Raw genomic sequence first — 21976 nt, forward strand, 5'->3', positions numbered from 1 at the left:
TGCCAAGGAGGACACTTTTCTGTACCGCTGTGGCTACTCAAAGACCGTCAGGCATATCTGCCACATGTCCGGCTGGTACTCCATGCTGACGGAGGTACTGGCATGTAATGCTTGCAGGAAAGCTGCCCGGGTACCAGCACATGGAGGATCTGAGCGCTGTGCTAGTCGAGATTGCCTTGGAGGAGGGAAAGCTTGCAATCGATGAAGCCACGAGACAGAGGGTCATCAGCTGCTGGAACAAGCTCGATCTCCCTGATCGTAGTATCCAGCAGTTCGACAGCTTGTACTCAGCACGCTGGGGTAACGCTCTGTTTGGCCGTACTAAAGGTGATCCCAGTGAGTCATCACTCCAGGAAGAACCGCCTCATGTACTGCATCATAAAGCAGCTGTGGCTTCATCCCGACTGTGGTGGAAAGGTTCGAGGCTCGCCACAAAAGCACAGGATAACGACTATGTATCAGCGCGTGCAGCAGAGGGTGACGGTCGATGACCCGGAGCTCAGCAAAATTGGGATCCCTATCCTGAAGGTGAATTCTAAGTGCGTTGCCGAGTTCATCAGGAGACAGGAAGCTCTGTCAGCCACAAATGTCACTGATCAAGGTTTGTCAGTCCTCCGCTGTCACCAGAGTGTTGCCAGCTCTAGTCAACCACCAGCAGCAGAGCTGCCAGATGAGAGACCCCATACTGCTCGACCACAAGTGCAGTATCTGGTCACACCATCTTTGGCAAGGACCAGGAAACTGAAGCAAAGGCTGGATCATTTCACACTCCCCATTCAGCCATCGCTCACACCGATCCTCGTTGCCGCAGCTGCTACCAGCCACCGGCTTCCAGTGTTTCTTACAAAAAAAATGTATTGACACAATAATCATTAATTTTTTTACACTTTCCGAATCATCACATACATTTCTTTTTAAAGCACTTAAAAAGTAAGTAAAATCAACATGTCCTTGTAGCAATAGATATATATTTTTATCTGTAAAAACCATGAATAAAAACTACTAGATACACTAAAAGGAATTTACATATAAAAACAAGTACAAATAACTGCTTTAAAATGAACAAGACATGTTTAGAAGAAAGTGCTTTCTGTGTTATTAAAAGTCCATTGTGTTAATCAATGTGAGTGTGTGAGTCCATGAGCGCGTCTTTTAAAAAGGGAGGGCGTTAAAAACAAACAAACAAAAAAAAACAACTCTCTGGTCTTTCTTGTGTAGAAGCGGGGTGAGTCCCTGTCAAGGGAGACTCATCCCGCTTTCCCATCAGGCCCCAGGGAGCCGCTGGTGGCATTCAGAGGAGGCCCTCCACCTCTTGCTCCTTATTTTTTGCGGAGGGTCAGGCCGCCGCTGCCTTGACCTTTCCTGTGTGGCTCCGGCTCCCACCTCCGAATAGGCGCAGAGGCGAGTCTTCTTGTGGCTACGTCCTAGGCCTGCCGCCTGCAGCCACGGCTGCCTGAACCTTCGCTGCGGCCATTCGGATCGTAGCCACGGGGGGGATCTGCATGCGCCGTCTTGCCAGCAGGTTTCTGGAGGTCCATATGGCGTCTTTTATGGCGGCCAGAGTGAGCCAGAGCTGGGAGAATTCTTCTTTTGTTCTTTTTTTTTTTTGGCTCACCCCGTAGAGCACGAGCTGTGCGTCTAGGACCCCCCCCGCTGGCAAGTACGGGAATTGCTGGGAGCCGGCCATTGCCCACAGGTCGACAGCAGCGCTGCACTCCCAGAGCAAGTGCCTCACCGACTCAGGCGCGCCACAACCCGGCCGGGGGCAGGTGGTGGTTGGTGCCCCGGGAGTGCATAACGGTCCTGACCAGGAGGACCTCGTGAGTGACCATCCAGGACAGGTCCCGTAGTCTGTTGGGGAGAGCAGGATGGTTGACATTGTGCCATACTGTTGTAAGATGACAGATTATTTACACTTTATTTAATAGATAATTTATTTCCCTATCATGCAATGCTGTATTCCCACACCACATGCTGACCTATACCAGTTTTAACCATTTTACCTCCAACAAATGAAAAACAGCCTAACAGCATGCTCATATGAGCCAAAGCTAAATCACAGCGCACTGAGATGTTTGCTCTACATTTAAACATCAGAGGAGAGAATGAAAACACCAAAGTTACATGTTTTACCCCCCTCACAACCACTTCCTGTTTCTTTGCTCCTTGCTCACTGCTGGTGAGCAACTAACATTCCTGCTACTGCCATCTATTGGTCTGGACTGTGAACAACAGCAGGGCTCAACAGAGGGTTGTGTGACTGCAGGTTTTTGTTCAAACAACTGAACTGCACACCTTATAATCAACTGTTTGAAAATCAAGAGGATGATGAAGTGAGTGAGGGTCAGAATGAAGGACCACCTACACTGGAGCATCAGAGGGGCTGGACAACATTATTAATGTATCTATATCTAGATATGAACATGTGCAGAATTCATACTGCAAATGGCAATGATATGGACGATATCAAATTTCTCCTGCAGTGTTGGAATATAATATTTCACCATTCAACTATTGACAGTTTTTGTTTGTTTAAGAATCCAGCCACTGAGGTCATAAGACTGGAGCAAGATGCAGTTCAACGCACAGCAAAAAAGCCAAAGAAATCTGGCATTTGGTCCCACTGCTGCCATGGAAGCTGAAGTCAACAACTATCTGCTGTCTTCAATCAGGACAGTGGAGACAACCTGCCTCTATGGTGGAAAGACCACCAAGTAAACTTTCCCATCTGAGCAAAATGGCACAGAAATAGTTTACATGCAAGCCACCAGCTCTCCATCAGAGAGACTTTTAAGCACAGGCGGTAACATCCTAACTTGTCAGAGGTCCTGTCTAAAGCCAGCAATGGTTGATTAGCTCGTCTTCCTAGCAAAAAAAAAAAAAAAAAACTTCTGGAAGAAAGCCATGCACACTGGCATGTTTTTGTAGATTGTATGCTGATTAAGGAATTCAACATATTTGTGAAGTAAAGTTTACAGTTAGTTGAAAGGGTTTACTATGCGGAGGTTTACTATAAGTGCTATATATCTGTGAAGCACTGTGTCAAAGCAGAGCACAGCAAAATACAATTCTGGTTCTTTTTTATTGGTTTTTGATGCAGCCAAAGACTAAATTTTCACTTTGGTCACATTTAGAATATTGTTGAAGAATTGTTGTGGTAGAGGTTGCAGAAAATGTTAAACTTAAATGATTCCTTTCAATGCAGCTTAAGACAAGGTTCTGTCTGTCGTGATAACATGTTGTTAGGTGACTGCATTTTCTATGTACATCTGCTATATTTACAGCATTTTCTCAGTTTTGCTTTTTACAATGCTTAATTTTCACTGTTATGTTCTATTTTTCAATTAAATGAAAAAAGCATTGTCGTAGTCATATCAGTAATATAGTAAGATATTTGGTTTAAAAATAGAGATACAATACTTTGTCTATATCGTGCGGTCCTACTCCAGAGACATGGAGAAAAGCCCCTTGAGTGGGAACAACACAACCGTAGAATGAAGGAGCAACTTTAGGAAAAGTCTCTGCTGACATGCTGGAGGAACGTGAGGATCCTGGTGTAGGAAGAAGCTCAAGCACTCTCAGTCCAGTGCAGCCATATTTTTCAGAAGGTGATTCACCAAACACAAATGAAACTTAATGTGAGGATACATAAATCCTCTGGTCCACATCAGTTTTTTTATGGCCACTTACTTTGTAGTGCAGCTTTGCAGCTGTCATCTAACTACTTCTCCTTGTTTTCTTTTGACATGATATCAGGGGAGAGCGCGAACGCAGTCCCCCACTACCAGAAATTATGCAGTCGAGATTCCCACATTTGGGGAATTCGCAGGGGTCAGCACAACCGGAGTGCAATGGCTGAGCCTCGCCCTGGGTGAACCACCTTCTTGATCATGGTATCTCCCCTGCCAGGTAAGTATGAGTTGTACAGCTCAGAGGCAGGGATCTAATTCACACACATGCAATGTTGATAGATGGTGCAATGTAGAACATCTATAAATTACCAGAACCAGAGGTTTAAAAAGGGTGTGTGAATCTGCAGGACCTTCATGCAGACAATACAGTTTTGTACTGAGGCTGACAATAATTATTTGCATTTTACTTGATAAATAATGGCTATAGTTCCCATCATGCAATGCTGCATTCCCACGCCACATTCTAACCTCATATTGCATCTATTTCACCTCTAACAAATGAGCAACAGCCTAACAGCACATCTGAGTTTCACAAATGAGCCTACGTTTAAACCATCCTGCATTCAGATGTTTGATTTTTAACTTAATTTCAGAGAAAAGGCTAAAAGACACTTTTCATTTTTCCCCACCCCCGTCACATCAGAACCACTTCCTGGTTCTTTGTTCAGGTTTCTTGTTCACTGCTGGTGGTCCACTGACCTATAAGCTACTGCCACCTATAGGTCTGGAGGGTGAACAACAGCAGGGGTGTGTGGCTGCAGGTCTTCATTCAAACACATCGAGGGTAAATCTGATATAATAAACCATTTCAAGCACAAGTTCAGTTGATTAAGTAAGTTTAGAATAGTGTACTACTGCTGGGTTGGAATGAATATCTGCAGCCAAATGGCCTTTTATGAAATAGTTTGGACATGCCTGTTGTATTATAAGCTCAGTGAGAAATAATCTTTTTAATATGTGAGCATCAAACAGCCTCTGACATAAAATCTTCAATTTTCCAGCCGATTAATAATAATGATTTCATGTCTAAAAGCTACCAGCCACGTTCATATTTGACCTGAATTTGAGTCTAACACAATACAGTTCAACAGCAGCACAAACTGCAGCCTCTGATAATGATCACATGGCTGAATTAAAACCTCTCTAAAACTGTTTCTACAAAAATCGAACATTACAACCTTTATGAAGGAGGTTTTACTGCAGGCCTGTTGCATTAGACTGCCTAAACAATTAAATTAGTTGAATTATTATAAATAAAGTAGGTTCTTTTGTACATGGAAAACAAATCATTTAGATCAATAAACGAAAGTGCACAGATACACCATCTCTCATGTGGTGTAACTGCACTAGAAAATCATGCAGTGAGAATTTCCACTGTGAATTAGAGAGAAATGAAGCCTATACAACACTGATAGAATCCAATCAATCACTACGACGAGTTAATACATTTTGCCCACTAGATGGTGCTCTGAGCTTGAGGGGAAAAGCCCCACGGTGGCTTCACCTGAGGGTTATTAACACAAAAGCATATCCAATGACTTAAATTACTACAACAAATAACTATATTGCAATGAAAACAGAGTGGAGTGTCTAAAAATGAACCACCACAATTACTCTTAGACAGTGAGAGGGGGGTGCACCGTTCCTGGAGATACTGCAATACCAGGTCGATGCGTGGAGTGGACGGAGCAAGCCCCTATTCCATCTCCCTGTTCCAAAAATCAATTTAATATATGGTCCCCGGGTAGGGGACGTATCAGATATTAAACTGATAAGAACAGATACTACACTTGATCTTAGCCAAAAGGCCGAGAAGCGATACTCCACAACGAGCAGCCGGGAGGAAGTGATTCCCCTCAACGTCAGTCCACCTCATGGTTTGAAACTACAGATAAGACTTTTTGCATCACAACACAACACAACACAACACAAGCAAACATGCCTATGAGATCATGTACCACCGGTGACGATTAGTAGCGATATTAACATTAAATCATAAATAAAATTAAAAAAAACTGGCGTCCACAATCACACCCCCTCGTCGCGTTCCGTGCACGTGGTACGCTGTGGGCCAATAGGAAGTTGCAGATTAAAAGCATCCTATTTCCCTTTACAGACAGATTTAACATATCAATACATGCAACTGTGTATTTACACTCATTCGGTATAACTCAATGACGCGCATGAAACTTTATCGTTTGAGGAGAATAATGTTTTTTCGCTTTAATAACGTTACTCAGCTCACAACAACAGGTTGAGCTCCTCCTCCTCCAGCAGACGAGAGCTAACTGCTCCATACGCTTCACAGCCAACACCTAGCAATGCAATCCTTCTTTAAAGTTTACCGGAGACACCATGCTCTGCTGCTCATTCAGAACAGAGACTATAACCGCTCAGTCAAATCGACGGTATAATTAATAGGATGACATTCAGCTACCTTGACAGATGTGACAATCAACGGCCCTGCCACTTACAGACCACTATCACTTTCAAAATGGCGGATAACGTTTGCGGAGTCTACACAAATGTACAAGCAGATGCAATAAACTGACATTTGTGGTCAACAATAGTCACACAACAGTTATCTGTCAGTGTACGGTTTTGTTAATCAAATATACAGAGCATGTCTGCTGTGACAAACCGACTTGAACTTTGGAGAAATTCGCTATAACTTCACTGACATGGCGGCCACGCAGGTGATGTAACCCGCGGTTAACGAGGGCGAATTGAAGTCAGTTTGAATTAAACTTCCATTAAAGCTTGCATGACAACTCCCCCTGACAATAACTCCTCACAATTTGTACAAGTCATTCTCTACTGAATAAAAGTGACAAACATAGCAACAGAAGGATAATTACCTTTAGCCCGCTTGCTAGCATAGCAGTTAACGGTCACTCGGCTAATGACAGCACGTCCAGCGGTCAGACGCTCAAAAGTAGCCGACAGCTATTTCGAAGAGTTTACACGATATTGTCTCTTCAATAAATAAAATGTTAGACGGTAAAAATCATCTCACCGGAGTTTTCGTCCATCATACGTCCAAATAATCCGGTGACAGTTGACGGCTGCAACTTCACGATGATCTAAAATGGCTCCCGAACTTGCGCTTGACCCGTTGAGAAGGGAGCCGCGTGCACGTACAGGGCGCGTGCAAGAAGAAAGGGGGCGTGTCCAAAAACAGTCACGTGTTTAATCATTAAACATGTGAAATTAATTAAATATTTAAATTTAAAAGACTCACTCCACGGTGGCAGGGTCCGCCACATGTAAACAAGATAAAACAGTATCAGTTGTGTTTGTTTATTCAGTCATGAAAACAACGAGTTTGATTATTAAGTTTGATTTACAGAAAATATAAACATATAAATATTATCTTTATGGCCATGAGAAAATTGATGTTTAAAGAGATAATTAACTATGAACTAAAGTTTAATTTAATGTAAATTCTCCATTCATTAATGATGGTTTTTATGAAGTGTGACCTTGTTTTCATACTAGTCTTATATTGACACAGTCTGAGTCTTGCTGGGAGGTCAGAGGTCAGCCTGATTGAGTGTGTTGCTGTTTGGCCCGTCAGTGGGTCTCTGATCACATGCAGCAGAACAGAGCGGTGCAGCATGACATGTGTTTGTAGGCCAACCCAGAAGTTAGCATCCCATCTGACACTCAAACAAACTGGGTAGAAACAGTGTTTGTGATGTGCATCAGTGTTGCAACATCCTCCTTCTCAGAACTCACTATCTGAAGACTTGTAATTGGTAACAGAAGGTTTCCTGGAAACATAGTGTTGCTGTCCAATCAAACCCACTGCTCTCCAAAATGTGAACGTTTCATAAGCTAAGAAAGTTTATCAGCAACTAATTAGAAACCATCCTGCTCTCATTTCTTTCCTCACCCCTGGCCCTAATACTCCTCCGTATACAGCAGCCATGTTTTCAGCTTTGTGGAGATGCATTTTTCAGGTGATTCATTGAGTTTATTAAAGGTTTGTTTGGCTTCAGAAATACGAGAACCGTCTCAGCTCATAACGGAGCGCTCCCTCCTTCAATTTGATCGCACAAATCAAAAACACCACATTTGGAGATTATGTGGTTTTGACTGGACAGACGATATATTTCTTCTGACCTGCATTCAAACATAAACATCCACCTGTAACATTTGAAGCTGTGGTACAATCTGACCAATCACAGCTCTGTTAACTGGTGGCACAAGTCTGTCGTTAGTCACTTTTGGACAGGATGATAAAATAAATGAGCTGTTCTGAATGTTGATAGATCAGCACTGAGAATTTATGAAACAGATCCAGCAAGTGTTACAGCAACATCTTTAGTTGGTTTTCTGTTACAAGTACCAACCAACATTTAGTGTCGCAATAGTTTTGTTTATTTGTATAAATGTCCCACTAATTGTATTTTCTTCCCTTTGTCACACACACACCTGCAGCAGGTTGGCAGTCAGCACCTGCAGCAGCCCTGGTCTTCACGCTACCTGCTGCCAGGTGATCTCGTCAGTGGCTCTGGCTCGTCACTTTAAAGAGCTACTTCTCAGTGTTATTTGTGCTTTCTCTCAGATCTGACTTTTCGTTGCCGGCTTCCAGTGACCCGGCTCTCTGCACCTCTGCAGCCAACAGTCTCGCCCTGTGCTCACCTGAGCGCCACACGCCACGCTATCCACCAGCACCACCATGAGCTCCCTCTCCTGCTCCTCCTCCCTCCTCTCTGACGGAGTCTCCAGCCTGACTTTCTCCACCTTCACCTGCATTAACCTTGTGAAGTTAAATAAACCTGTTTGCCTCGTTGTCCGCTTCTGGTTCCTGCCAAAAACCACAGCAACAACAAACTGATTAGAAATGACAAATATAATTCAGTTATTTATCAGCTTAAAAAGAGCTGTTATCATTTTAAATATTTTTATTATTTCATCAATTGTAATTCAAAATAAACATTATTACACAATACTTCTGTCAGCTGATGAAGCTCAATGTTTCTTGTGTTTTATTGATGCATTAATTAATTAAAAAAAAGGGGGGGCGGCTGTAGCTCAGTGGGTAGAGCTGGTGGACTGGATCAGACGGCTGGTTCGAATCCCGGCTCCCCTGGGGCGGGACTGCTCTATGTGTCGAAGTATCCTTGCACAAGATACTGAACCCCAAAGTTGCTCCTGATGTGCAGTTGCACCTTGTGTGGAAGCCACTGCTATCAGTAAAGGTCCTGCGATGAGCTGGAGGAAAAAAGCGGCAACATCCCGCGACCCTCACGGTTTAAGCGGAACGGAAACGGACGGACGGATAATCAAGCAACGCAAACTAACACGTGTCACACATGTCTGATTACATGTTACAAGAAATAATGCAAATAATGAAGATTGTCAGGAGCCATGGTGTAACAGCAGGTCACTAGTTTGTGGACTTCTGTTCAGATGAATCTTGCAGTAAACTCAAGTTAAAACCTTTAATGTGTCTAAAAGTCATTTCACAACATGTGTCTGATCTTTTGATTAGATTCCTTGGTACAGAGCCGAATGCGTCAAAGTTTCCTGTGATGGTGAGATAAAGAAGTCACCTCCCTCCAGCCACTAATGACAAGCTGCTGATGAGGGTTAATATAGAGATAATCAGGTGAGAGGTGTCAGTGTTTGCTCGTCCTCAGAGCAGAATGGCTGCAGTCGCAGAGCTCTCCTTCCTGCTGTTTGCTCTCATCAACAACATTCATGCAGAAGAACGTATCATCATCAGAAAGGAATCGGACTCTTTCGGCTACAGGCTTCGCAAGGACTCCGACTCCTGCCTGATCTCCAGATTTGTTGGTGAGGAGAAGCTCGTCCTGTGGAATACCTCTGCCCTCTGGTCCCAGAACTCCACAGTACCTGAAGACTTGAAACAACGACTGTCAGTTGTCACCAGCAACAATATTTCTTCTTACAAGATCCAGAACCTGACCCACTCAGACTCCGGTCAGTACCAAAAGAAGTGTTGGGGCAACGTGACATTTGAGAAAAACATCACTGTTATTGTTTGTAGTACGACAAATAGATACAATTCTATTAAAGTCAGAGCTGGAGAAACAGTGGACCTGCCATGTGAGGGAGCAGCTGACAATCTGGACATCCAGTGGCTCAAGAGTGATTCTGGAAATAAGAACAGCATCTGGACAAGAGTTTTTGGGGACAGTGTAACATCGGTGATGGACAATGTTGAAGGAAGATCCCAAGAGGTGAAAACCTCATCAGGACTTCGTATTTACAACCTCACGTTAACAAAGTTCAAATATTACACCTGTCTGGTGATGAACCAACAGCAGTGTGTCAGCAGTCACTCTGTACAGTTAAACCTACTAGATGAGTCGATCCTCCACACAGTGGGAGAGACAGCTGTGTTACAGTGTCCTGCTGCTGAGTTCACTGACAACCAGCCTCCACTTTGGACAAAGTATGATAAGAACCACTACACCCCAGAGGTTGGAAAAAACTACTCACTGGTGCTTTCATCACTTCAGTTAAATCACTCAGGTTATTACCATTGTAAAATCTACAACCATTTTCAAATGTATCACCTGGTGGTGTGCCCCAAACCTGGCCCACCTACTGTCGAGCTCTTCTCAGAAGGAGACAACGTCACTTTCAGATGCAGAGGTTGGGAAGAGGGTAGCTGGCACCACTGGTTCATCAAGTCAAACCAAACAGAAGACAGACTCTTGACTGACTATGATTTAGCACCTGATTCTGATCTGCAGAGCAGACTGAGCAGATTTAGAGATGACGGCTTGTTGACTCTCTCTAATGTCTCACTGGAAGACACAGGAGAGTACTGGTGTGTTGTGATGGGACCAGGTGATCAGTGTGTGTCATCGTCCAGAACTGTTCTGAAGTCCAGAGAGCCCTCTGGGATGGACTTCACCCTCTACACGGTGAGGTCCTCACTGCTCCCTGGTCTGCTGGTGATCCTGTGTTGTTGTGGTGGCTGTGAACCAGAGGACCAGGAGAGGAGAGCAGCGTCCAGCTCAGACAGATACTTAATAAACAAACTGTATGTTCATACTTACTCATCATCATGGTTTATCACCTGTTGTACATGTAGGTACTCATTTCATCTTTGATACAGGAGGTTCTATATTATATATTATGATATTATATGATATTACATGATATATGACATGATATGATATGATATGATATTATATATGTTGATGTTAAACTTGAGAGAAAGATGGAGACAGATTATTGTTATTATAATTACTAATAATAGTAGTTGTAGTATTATTATCAGATTAGTAGACATTTTCTTGTTGTCCTGTTGTCTTTGTTGTTAAGTACGTAAGTTAAAATAGATAAAAAGAGGGGTAACACTTCATAATAACATTGTTAAAAAAATATTAGATCTAATTAAATTGTTGCAATAAAGAAAATTAAATGTAATAATGTTGATATTGATAGCATGGGAATAAATAGCTGACAGATATAATATTAATAATGATAAATACAGAAATACTAATAATAGTTTTAAGGATGTCCCTCAGTTTCTGTATTAGTTTGTGTATATTGAATAATAATAATAATAATAATAATAATAATAAGCATTGCTTAACATGTATATAATTAATCTTTGAACATTCCACTGAAGGTATATTTTCAAACCTTTTTACTCAAAACAAATTCTTGTTCTGATGATTATGTGAATCTGAATTGGCCTTTATGCATTTATATATATAATAACTGTATCTTGTAGTGTTGTTAGTGCTGTATAACTGTTATTATACTTTGGTCTGTATCAGTCATCTGTATAAATGATCAATACATGTTGATACCCAGTTTTTACTGTGTTGATTGTTAAACATTGTTAAAATCTATTTTATAACAAAATATTTTATTACATGAAATGTTTTAACGATAAGTCGTCACATTTTAATATGAAGTGTTTGCTGTTATAATGTGATCAGTCTGTATCTCATAATATGAAAATGTCTGTTTATCATGTAAAGAGCTGTTATTGTTTTAAATATTCTTGGAACATTTTACTGTTTTTATTATATTCAATAAATTGTATTTCAAAAATCATGAAAATGTATCTTGCTGCATTTTATTACTCTCTATCAGTCATTTTAATGTCTACAATAAATATTGATTTCTGAATGCTCATATAAGAGTGACAGAAGTTGTGTGAACAGGTCTGATAGCAGCTTCAGTCGAGGAAAAAGCAGAAAATATCAGTAAACTGGATTATAGCTCCCAAACTTTTATTACAAGCGTCAACATTTAAACTTTAACATCCATCTCACCAGGACGGATTAAATTATATAAATTCATTAATGCTTCATCAGTAAGCATGTGAAATTAATTATAAATATAAAAGACTTTTGTTTCGTTGACGTCGTCTGAATGCATTCCATGAGTGATGTTGGTAAGTTTGTATTTAAATCAGGTATTTATTGTTTTACCTCTTGAAGCTACTAAAATGCTATAAATAGCTTCAAGTAACTGTATAAAGAAGTGCTACATAACTGATGTAATTAATTCACATTTCACTGAATGGATTTTTTATCAATAAAATACAGCTTAATTTATCAAAACAATTCTTGGGTAAGATGTTTTGTCTTTTCCTTAAATTCCATTTTCTCTTCTGTCTTCATGAATTACCTGATGACTGTTTGTAGGCTGATTTAAAATAGTGTAATGTCTCTGAAGCTGATTAAAGGTACTTTAATGTTTATACTGATATATGTGCAAGATGATCTAATTATATTATTGCTGACAAACAAATATTCACTATTTTTTGCATTAATCAGCTGATAGTCCACAACAGTGACCACTTTATTGACTAAAGTGTATGTAAAGGTGAACGCTACACCACAATGTAGACAAAACTGATGCTATTTAGAATATGTACATGAAACTGAAAGCCAACATTTGTCCAATGAAATGCAGTTATTCATAGACAGAATCTCTGGATCACACCACAGCACATGATTACAGAATAAATACATTGTAAATAAACAATATGACCATTTGCAGAATGCAGAATGCTTTATCATGTTTACAGATTGATTACTGCACATCTATAGCTAATTCCTCTATAATTGATCAACAATGGAGAAGTGTTTGTAGCTGCCTAACACTCTGTTATCCTGATCTTGTGTTGCAGACATCCTTTTTACAGGGGAGCAAATCTTCTTTGTAGTTTTTATGTCCCTGGGTTGGTTGGGCAGAGTGTACAGCAGGTCATATTGAATAATGTCTCAATCCTATAATGCTTTTCCAGAAGCAAAAAGAGAGGAGGCTTGCTGGAGGAGCTATGAGTGAGGATGCACAGGTTTTATGTGCTGGGGGTTGGTCAGTGCTGGCAACACTCTGACGATGGAGGACAGACAAACCTCGATCCGTCACATTCTTGGCTGACGAGGCTTCTTGTCTCCTGATGAACTCAGCAACGCACTTGGAGTTTATTTTCAGGATGGGAATCCTGTGTTTGCTGAGTTACTTTGCAAGGTGTCTGCTGAGGAGACAGAGAGAGAGCTAAAAGACATCTGTATGATGCTTGGCCATTAAGTCATCAGATTTCGTTTCTGTACTGCATTCAAACTAAATGATTACTAAAACATAATCAATACTGAATTTAAATTCAGTGACATTTTTTTCCAGTTAAAAATGTTCCTGTTCATCTGACTGCATCAAAATTACCTTCTTGGTGGAGTTGCATTTGAGGACTTGATGATCCGAGTACGACAGTCCTCAATGTTCTGTTTCAGCGATCAGGAAGGTTTTCCTCAGCAGCCTTGGTGACAGCAGCTCCCACTTTGACGGTGATTGCTGAAACTGATGGTTGAGACTCTGGTAACAGAAAGGAATGCAGAGACAGACAGTGAACTTCAGCATTAGACTTACTTGTGATCCCACCAGGTTTGTTGAGCTGGCTGAGGAGGGTGGTGTAGAGGTCTTCACTGTGCAGGTATTCCTCACAGTGGCTCTCCTGGACCTGCCTCCATACTTTGGCCATGGTGTTGCCCTGAGTGCGATCCCTCATCAGGCGGATCACCTGCTTCTCCACACTGCATCTAAAATTACAGCACAATCATTAAGAATGACATGTTCTAATACAAATTTTTAAATTCAATTTACAGTAAAATAACTGAGAGACTCACCTGAGTGTTAAAACAGCTGGGAACATGGCTCTGTGAGCTGGTTGATTATTGCTGTATCCCACACCAGGAAGCGGATGAGGGCATGTTCTTTCGACTCCTTTCTTGGCACATGCTGGGCACTCAGACCTGGGACAGCAAAGGCTGTAACCCCACACACCTGCTGGTCTCCAGAGAAACACACGGCTGTGGAAGAATGAGTCTGCTGAGGGCACTCCTCCTCCCACCACCACTCCAGGAAACTCAGCTGACTGAAACCGCATTCTGTCATCTTTTTTTTCTTTATACTTTAAGTTTCCAGGTTTTTTAACAAACAAACAAAACAAAAAAAAACAGGAAATAGTCAGCTAATAAAGGTGAAAAGACGGGTTGACAAGTTTAATGTACATTAGTGCAAAATGGAGTGATGATTCACACAGACAATGAGTTACATCTCAAAGAAAATAAAGTCCAGTACTTTGTATATTGCTCAGCCTGTAGTCTCCATTCGGTCACTTTTGAGAACTTTCCTTGTCCTGATGTTGGCGTGATTGTCCTCAAATGACATTTGGTGTTGGAAGAGCCCTCTTTCAGCATCCTCCATCACCTGGCGTCTGCCTCAGGGAGCCCATTAGGACCAGACTCCCACATTCTCTGCCACCCCTCTCTGTCACCTGGTTGAACAACAAAGACAAGACCTTCATTTACCAACCAGTAAGTGCTCTGACTGTAAGGTTGTTTATCCATTAAGCTGCATGTGTTACCTTAGGTGTTACTGCTGCCTCTGTCACAGTGCTTTTGCTTGTCTGCAGCTCTGCACCGGTCACATGAGATGTCGTCCCTTGTTGACCACCAGGAGCCGACAGAGGAGCCAGTAAAGAAATCAGTGTATTAGTATGAAACCTAAACGTTGCCATGATCAGTGTAATCTTTGAACTATGGGCTTACAGGTGATGGTGGAGTGGTTTCTGTCTGTGAAGGCTGTGCAGGCTGTAGTTGGGAGGCAGCATGTGAAGGTGTCAGGTCAGTGTCCACTGAAAGGAAATCAGGACAAAATCTTACGCAGCCATGAGGACAAAAATCTGTGTTAAAGCCGCTGAAGGACCAAACCGTAGAACCATCCTCAGTGTTATTCTGTTGCTGGTTTTATTAGATACAGATTCTGCATTAATGAGGTTCACACAGTAATATTAATCCAAGTAGATAAAATGATGTACCTTGACTTTCAGATTCTAGGGAGACTTGCCCACTGTAGACAACCGCCGCCGCCCATTGGCCCGGAGTCTACATTTGCCCGCTGCCTGTTGGTCAGAAGTCTACAGTTGCCGGCACTTCGCCGCGCTCCATTGGTCACGAGTCTACAGTTCGCACGCCTCCCCGCCCCCTTGCGGTGATTGACACTTGGCAGTCAACGTTTTTTAGGAGACGGGAGATAGCCAAATTTGCACCGTCTATCCCGACTTTTTTTTTCCAACAAAAAGACACAAACGTGGTAAGAGTTTGCGCATCGTCATCGGATCACTTTCCTATCCGCCTTTGACCCCGATCCTACCTAGGCTTTGATCGAGCTATGTTTTTCCTTTGTTAATGCGCCTTTTGACATCGTTAACAGAGTCTGAATAAGCTAGCGGTCCATTAGTTCGTTCGTTCATTCATTCATTCAAAATCATCGTGGCTATTCATTCATTCTAGCGGATAAATGTGTACTGTTGAACTTTTACTGATTGTTATGCTGTAGTATAGCTCATTTCAATCGGGTAAAGTTTGTGGTCGTGGGGGGATGGGATACCTGCACTTGCGCTTTGACGGGGGGTGGGTGTGGGGGGTTGTAGCCTGTCAAGAGGGGCAAGTGCCAGCAATTAAAACACAAACAAAACATATATAAGAAGAAAAAAATACGAGTCACGTCCTGTTGTCATGTAGCCTTGGCAGTGTGTACAGTCGGTCATTCATTCAACCAGAAATTATCTTGACAATTCATTCATTCTAGCGGATAAAAGTGTACTGTTTGACTGGTCATGATAGTTATTGTGAAGTACAGCTCATTTTAATCGGGTAAAGTCAGATGTGAGAGGTCAGAGGGATATTTCTTCATTGACTCCTGTGTCCTTCACACTAAATCTAGTATTTGACAGTTTGTTTGTGTTATTACATTCTCACTAAAAGACCCTTTCACACATATGTGTTTTGTTGAGCTTTAGTACTTTTATCCAGGGTGAAGTCTCAGATCACTTTAACAGTTCAATGTTTTTCAGCTAAGAGACCTGCAACAGATCTGTTGCCTGTCCTGTGTATTCTGGACACAAGTGTACCACAAGATAGGCAACAATGTGTTCTGAAAGCAACAAAGGAGGCCAAACTATGCCAGTCATCCAAACCCTGGATAATATACGATGACAGCAGACTGAGGGATCCAAAGACGGCTTGTGAGGAAGGTGATATCTCTGCAATAAGTGTCACAGAAGTACAACTAACGTATGATCCATGTAGATGTGTTTGCACCTGACCCACCCAGTGCATTGCTGCAGGCATGCCAAGCTCTGGCACTTATAAATGACTTACATGCTTAATATTTGTAATAACCTCTCAAATGTGTAACTCTTCAGCTAAGAAGAAGTGTCTCCTGATTACTGACAATCCCACAGAGAAGCAGTATCTGGGTCAGCTCGTCGTCACATTTGGAGACTGGTTACTAAATGAAGCTCTTGTCATTGTTATTCAACCAGGTGACGTACGAGGGGTGGCATAGTATGTGGGAGTCTGGTCATCATGGGCTTCCCGAGGCAGACATCAAGTGGTTAAAGGAGGATGCCGAGAGAGGGCTCTTTCAACAGCAGATGTCATTTGAGGACAAGCACGGGACAATCAAGAAAAGGAAAGTCCTCAAAATTTCCTGGAGCGGTGGTGGGAGGAGGGGTGCCCGTCACAGACTCTTTTTTTCACAGCCGTGTGTTTTTTTGGAGACCAGTCGGTGTGTGGGGTTACAGCCTTCGCTGTCCAAGGTCTGGGTGCCCAGCACATGCCAAGGAGGACACTTTTCTGTACCGCTGTGGCTACTCAAAGACCGTCAGGCATATCTGCCACATGTCCGGCTGGTACTCCATGCTGACGGAGGTACTGGCATGTAATGCTTGCAGGAAAGCTGCCCGGGTACCAGCACATGGAGGATCTGAGCGCTGTGCTAGTCGAGATTGCCTTGGAGGAGGGAAAGCTTGCAATCGATGAAGCCACGAGACAGAGGGTCATCAGCTGCTGGAACAAGCTCGATCTCCCTGATCGCAGTATCCAGCAGTTCGACAGCTTGTACTCAGCACGCTGGGGTAACGCTCTGTTTGGCCGTACTAAAGGTGATCCCAGTGAGTCATCACTCCAGGAAGAACCGCCTCATGTACTGCATCATAAAGCAGCTGTGGCTTCATCCCGACTGTGGTGGAAAGGTTCGAGGCTCGCCACAAAAGCACAGGATAACGACTACGTATCAGCGCGTGCAGCAGAGGGTGACGGTCGATGACCCGGAGCTCAGCAAACTTGGGATCCCTATCCTGAAGGTGAATTCTAAGTGCGTTGCCGAGTTCATCAGGAGACAGGAAGCTCTGTCAGCCACAAATGTCACTGATCAAGGTTTGTCAGTCCTCCGCCGTCACCAGAGTGTTGCCAGCTCTAGTCAACCACCAGCAGCAGAGCTGCCAGATGAGAGACCCCATACTGCTCGACCACAAGTGCAGTATCTGGTCACACCATCTTTGGCAGGGACCAGGAAACTGAAGCAAAGGCTGGATCATTTCACACTCCCCATTCAGCCATCGCTCACACCGATCCTCGTTGCCGCAGCTGCTACCAGCCACCGGCTTCCAGTGTTTCTTACAAAAAAATGTATTGACACAATAATCATTAATTTTTTTTACACTTTCCGAATCATCACATACATTTCTTTTTAAAGCACTTAAAAAGTAAGTAAAATCAACATGTCCTTGTAGCAATAGATAAATATTTTTATCTGTAAAAACCATGAATAAAAACTACTAGATACACTAAAAGGAATTTACATATAAAAACAAGTACAAATAACTGCTTTAAAATGAACAAGACATGTTTAGAAGAAAGTGCTTTCTGTGTTATTAAAAGTCCATTGTGTTAATCAATGTGAGTGTGTGAGTCCATGAGCGCGTCTTTTAAAAAGGGAGGGCGTTAAAAACAAACAAACAAAAAAAAACAACTCTCTGGTCTTTCTTGTGTAGAAGCGGGGTGAGTCCCTGTCAAGGGAGACTCATCCCGCTTTCCCATCAGGCCCCAGGGAGCCGCTGGTGGCATTCAGAGGAGGCCCTCCACCTCTTGCTCCTTATTTTTTGCGGAGGGTCAGGCCGCCGCTGCCTTGACCTTTCCTGTGTGGCTCCGGCTCCCACCTCCGAATAGGCGCAGAGGCGAGTCTTCTTGTGGCTACGTCCTAGGCCTGCCGCCTGCAGCCACGGCTGCCTGAACCTTCGCTGCGGCCATTCGGATCGTAGCCACGGGGGGGATCTGCATGCGCCGTCTTGCCAGCAGGTTTCTGGAGGTCCATATGGCGTCTTTTATGGCGGCCAGAGTGAGCCAGAGCTGGGAGAATTCTTCTTTTGTTCTTTTTTTTTTTTTTTTGGCTCACCCCGTAGAGCACGAGCTGTGCGTCTAGGACCCCCCCCGCTGGCAAGTACGGGAATTGCTGGGAGCCGGCCATTGCCCACAGGTCGACAGCAGCGCTGCACTCCCAGAGCAAGTGCCTCACCGACTCAGGCGCGCCACAACCCGGCCGGGGGCAGGTGGTGGTTGGTGCCCCGGGAGTGCATAACGGTCCTGACCAGGAGGACCTCGTGAGTGACCATCCAGGACAGGTCCCGTAGTCTGTTGGGGAGAGCAGGATGGTTGACATTGTGCCATACTGTTGTAAGATGACAGATTATTTACACTTTATTTAATAGATAATTTATTTCCCTATCATGCAATGCTGTATTCCCACACCACATGCTGACCTATACCAGTTTTAACCATTTTACCTCCAACAAATGAAAAACAGCCTAACAGCATGCTCATATGAGCCAAAGCTAAATCACAGCGCACTGAGATGTTTGCTCTACATTTAAACATCAGAGGAGAGAATGAAAACACCAAAGTTACATGTTTTACCCCCCTCACAACCACTTCCTGTTTCTTTGCTCCTTGCTCACTGCTGGTGAGCAACTAACATTCGTGCTACTGCCATCTATTGGTCTGGACTGTGAACAACAGCAGGGCTCAACAGAGGGTTGTGTGACTGCAGGTTTTTGTTCAAACAACTGAACTGCACACCTTATAATCAACTGTTTGAAAATCAAGAGGATGATGAAGTGAGTGAGGGTCAGAATGAAGGACCACCTACACTGGAGCATCAGAGGGGCTGGACAACATTATTAATGTATCTATATCTAGATATGAACATGTGCAGAATTCATACTGCAAATGGCAATGATATGGACGATATCAAATTTCTCCTGCAGTGTTGGAATATAATATTTCACCATTCAACTATTGACAGTTTTTGTTTGTTTAAGAATCCAGCCACTGAGGTCATAAGACTGGAGCAAGATGCAGTTCAACGCACAGCAAAAAAGCCAAAGAAATCTGGCATTTGGTCCCACTGCTGCCATGGAAGCTGAAGTCAACAACTATCTGCTGTCTTCAATCAGGACAGTGGAGACAACCTGCCTCTATGGTGGAAAGACCACCAAGTAAACTTTCCCATCTGAGCAAAATGGCACAGAAATATTTTACATGCAAGCCACCAGCTCTCCATCAGAGAGACTTTTAAGCACAGGCGGTAACATCCTAACTTGTCAGAGGTCCTGTCTAAAGCCAGCAATGGTTGATTAGCTCGTCTTCCTAGCAAAAAAAAAAAAAACTTCTGGAAGAAAGCCATGCACACTGGCATGTTTTTGTAGATTGTATGCTGATTAAGGAATTCAACATATTTGTGAAGTAAAGTTTACAGTTAGTTGAAAGGGTTTACTATGCGGAGGTTTACTATAAGTGCTATATATCTGTGAAGCACTGTGTCAAAGCAGAGCACAGCAAAATACAATTCTGGTTCTTTTTTATTTGTTTTTGATGCAGCCAAAGACTAAATTTTCACTTTGGTCACATTTAAAATATTTCTGAAGAATTGTTGTGGTAGAGGTTGCAGAAAATGTTAAACTTAAATGATTCCTTTCAATGCAGCTTAAGACAAGGTTCTGTCTGTCGTGATAACATGTTGTTAGGTGACTGCATTTTCTATGTACATCTGCTATATTTACAGCATTTTCTCAGTTTTGCTTTTTACAATGCTTAATTTTCACTGTTATGTTCTATTTTTCAATTAAATGAAAAAAGCATTGTCGTAGTCATATCAGTAATATAGTAAGATATTTGGTTTAAAAATAGAGATACAATACTTTGTCTATATCGTGCGGTCCTACTCCAGAGACATGGAGAAAAGCCCCTTGTAAAGGAACAACACAACCGTAGAATGAAGGAGCAACTTTAGGAAAAGTCTCTGCTGACATGCTGGAGGAACGTGAGGATCCTGGTGTAGGAAGAAGCTCAAGCACTCTCAGTCCAGTGCAGCCATATTTTTCAGAACGTGATTCACCAAACACAAATGAAACTCAATGTGAGGATACCCAATCCTCTGGTCCACATCAGTTTTTTTATGGCCACTTACTTTGTAGTGCAGCTTTGCAGCTTTCATCTAACTACTTCTCCTTGTTTTCTTTTGACATGATATCAGGGGAGAGCGCGAACGCAGTCCCCCACTACCAGAAATTATGCAGTCGAGATTCCCACATTTGGGGAATTCGCAGGGGTCAGCACAACCGGAGTGCAATGGCTGAGCCTCGCCCTGGGTGAACCACCTTCTTGATCATGGTATCTCCCCTGCCAGGTAAGTATGAGTTGTACAGCTCAGAGGCAGGGATCTCATTCACACACATGCAATGTTGATAGATGGTGCAATGTAGAACATCTATAAATTACCAGAACCAGAGGTTTAAAAAGGGTGTGTGAATCTGCAGGACCTTCATGCAGACAATACAGTTTTGTACTGAGGCTGACAATAATTATTTGCATTTTACTTGATAAATAATGGCTATAGTTCCCATCATGCAATGCTGCATTCCCACGCCACATTCTAACCTCATATTGCATCTATTTCACCTCTAACAAATGAGCAACAGCTCAGCACATCTGAGTTTCACAAATGAGCCTAAGTTTAAACCATCCTGCATTCAGATGTTTGATTTTTAACTTAATTTCAGAGAAAAGGCTAAAAGACACTTTTCATTTTTCCCCACCCCCGTCACATCAGAACCACTTCCTGGTTCTTTGTTCAGGTTTCTTGTTCACTGCTGGTGGTCCACTGACCTATAAGCTACTGCCACCTATAGGTCTGGAGGGTGAACAACAGCAGGGGTGTGTGGCTGCAGGTCTTCATTCAAACACATCGAGGGTAAATCTGATATAATAAACCATTTCAAGCACAAGTTCAGTTGATTAAGTAAGTTTAGACTAGTGTACTACTGCTGGGTTGGAATGAATATCTGCAGCCAAATGGCCTTTTATGAAATAGTTTGGACATGCCTGTTGTATTATAAGCTCAGTGAGAAATAATCTTTTTAAAATGTGAGCATCAAACAGCCTCTGACATAAATTCTTCAATTTTCCAGCTGATTAATAATAATGATTTCATGTCTAAAAGCTACCAGCCACGTTCATATTTGACCTGAATTTGAGTCTAACACAATACAGTTCAACAGCAGCACAAACTGCAGCCTCTGATAATGATCACATGGCTGAATTAAAACCTCTCTAAAACTGTTTCTACAAAAATCGAACATTATAACCTTTATGAAGGAGGTTTTACTGCAGGCCTGTTGCATTAGACTGCCTAAACAATTAAATTAGTTGAATTATTATAAATAAAGTAGGTTCTTTTGTACATGGAAAACAAATCATTTAGATCAATAAAAGAAAGTGCACAGATACACCATCTCTCATGTGGTGTAACTGCACTAGAAAATCATGCAGTGACAATTTCCACTGTGAATTAGAGAGAAATGAAGCCTATACAACACTGATAGAATCCAATCAATCACTACGACGAGTTAATACATTTTGCCCACTAGATGGTGC

The 21976-nt window shown here is 42.5% G+C and overlaps 1 protein-coding gene, 1 long non-coding RNA gene and 3 other non-coding genes across 6 annotated transcripts in view; 1 reads left to right on the forward strand and 4 right to left on the reverse strand.

The window, feature by feature from the left end:
- Positions 1-21976, reverse strand: part of LOC119006945 (transient receptor potential cation channel subfamily V member 1-like) — a 76655-nt gene that overhangs the window by 38605 nt on the left and 16074 nt on the right. The gene's annotated exons all lie outside the window — the stretch shown is intronic.
- Positions 3754-3917, reverse strand: LOC119013860. Its single transcript, XR_005072844.1, has one exon. It is a non-coding gene; the product is annotated as a U1 spliceosomal RNA (small nuclear RNA).
- Positions 5322-5512, reverse strand: LOC119013790. Its single transcript, XR_005072818.1, has one exon. It is a non-coding gene; the product is annotated as a U2 spliceosomal RNA (small nuclear RNA).
- Positions 7589-8649, forward strand: LOC119006990. Its single transcript, XR_005070973.1, has 2 exons — positions 7589-7654; positions 8136-8649. It is a non-coding gene; the product is annotated as an uncharacterized LOC119006990 (long non-coding RNA).
- LOC119013866 lies at positions 20574-20737 on the reverse strand. The gene has a single exon (XR_005072846.1). It is a non-coding gene; the product is annotated as a U1 spliceosomal RNA (small nuclear RNA).

Source organism: Acanthopagrus latus, chromosome 2 (genome assembly GCF_904848185.1).
Source record: "Acanthopagrus latus isolate v.2019 chromosome 2, fAcaLat1.1, whole genome shotgun sequence".
Classification (NCBI taxonomy): Eukaryota; Metazoa; Chordata; class Actinopteri; order Spariformes; family Sparidae; genus Acanthopagrus; species Acanthopagrus latus.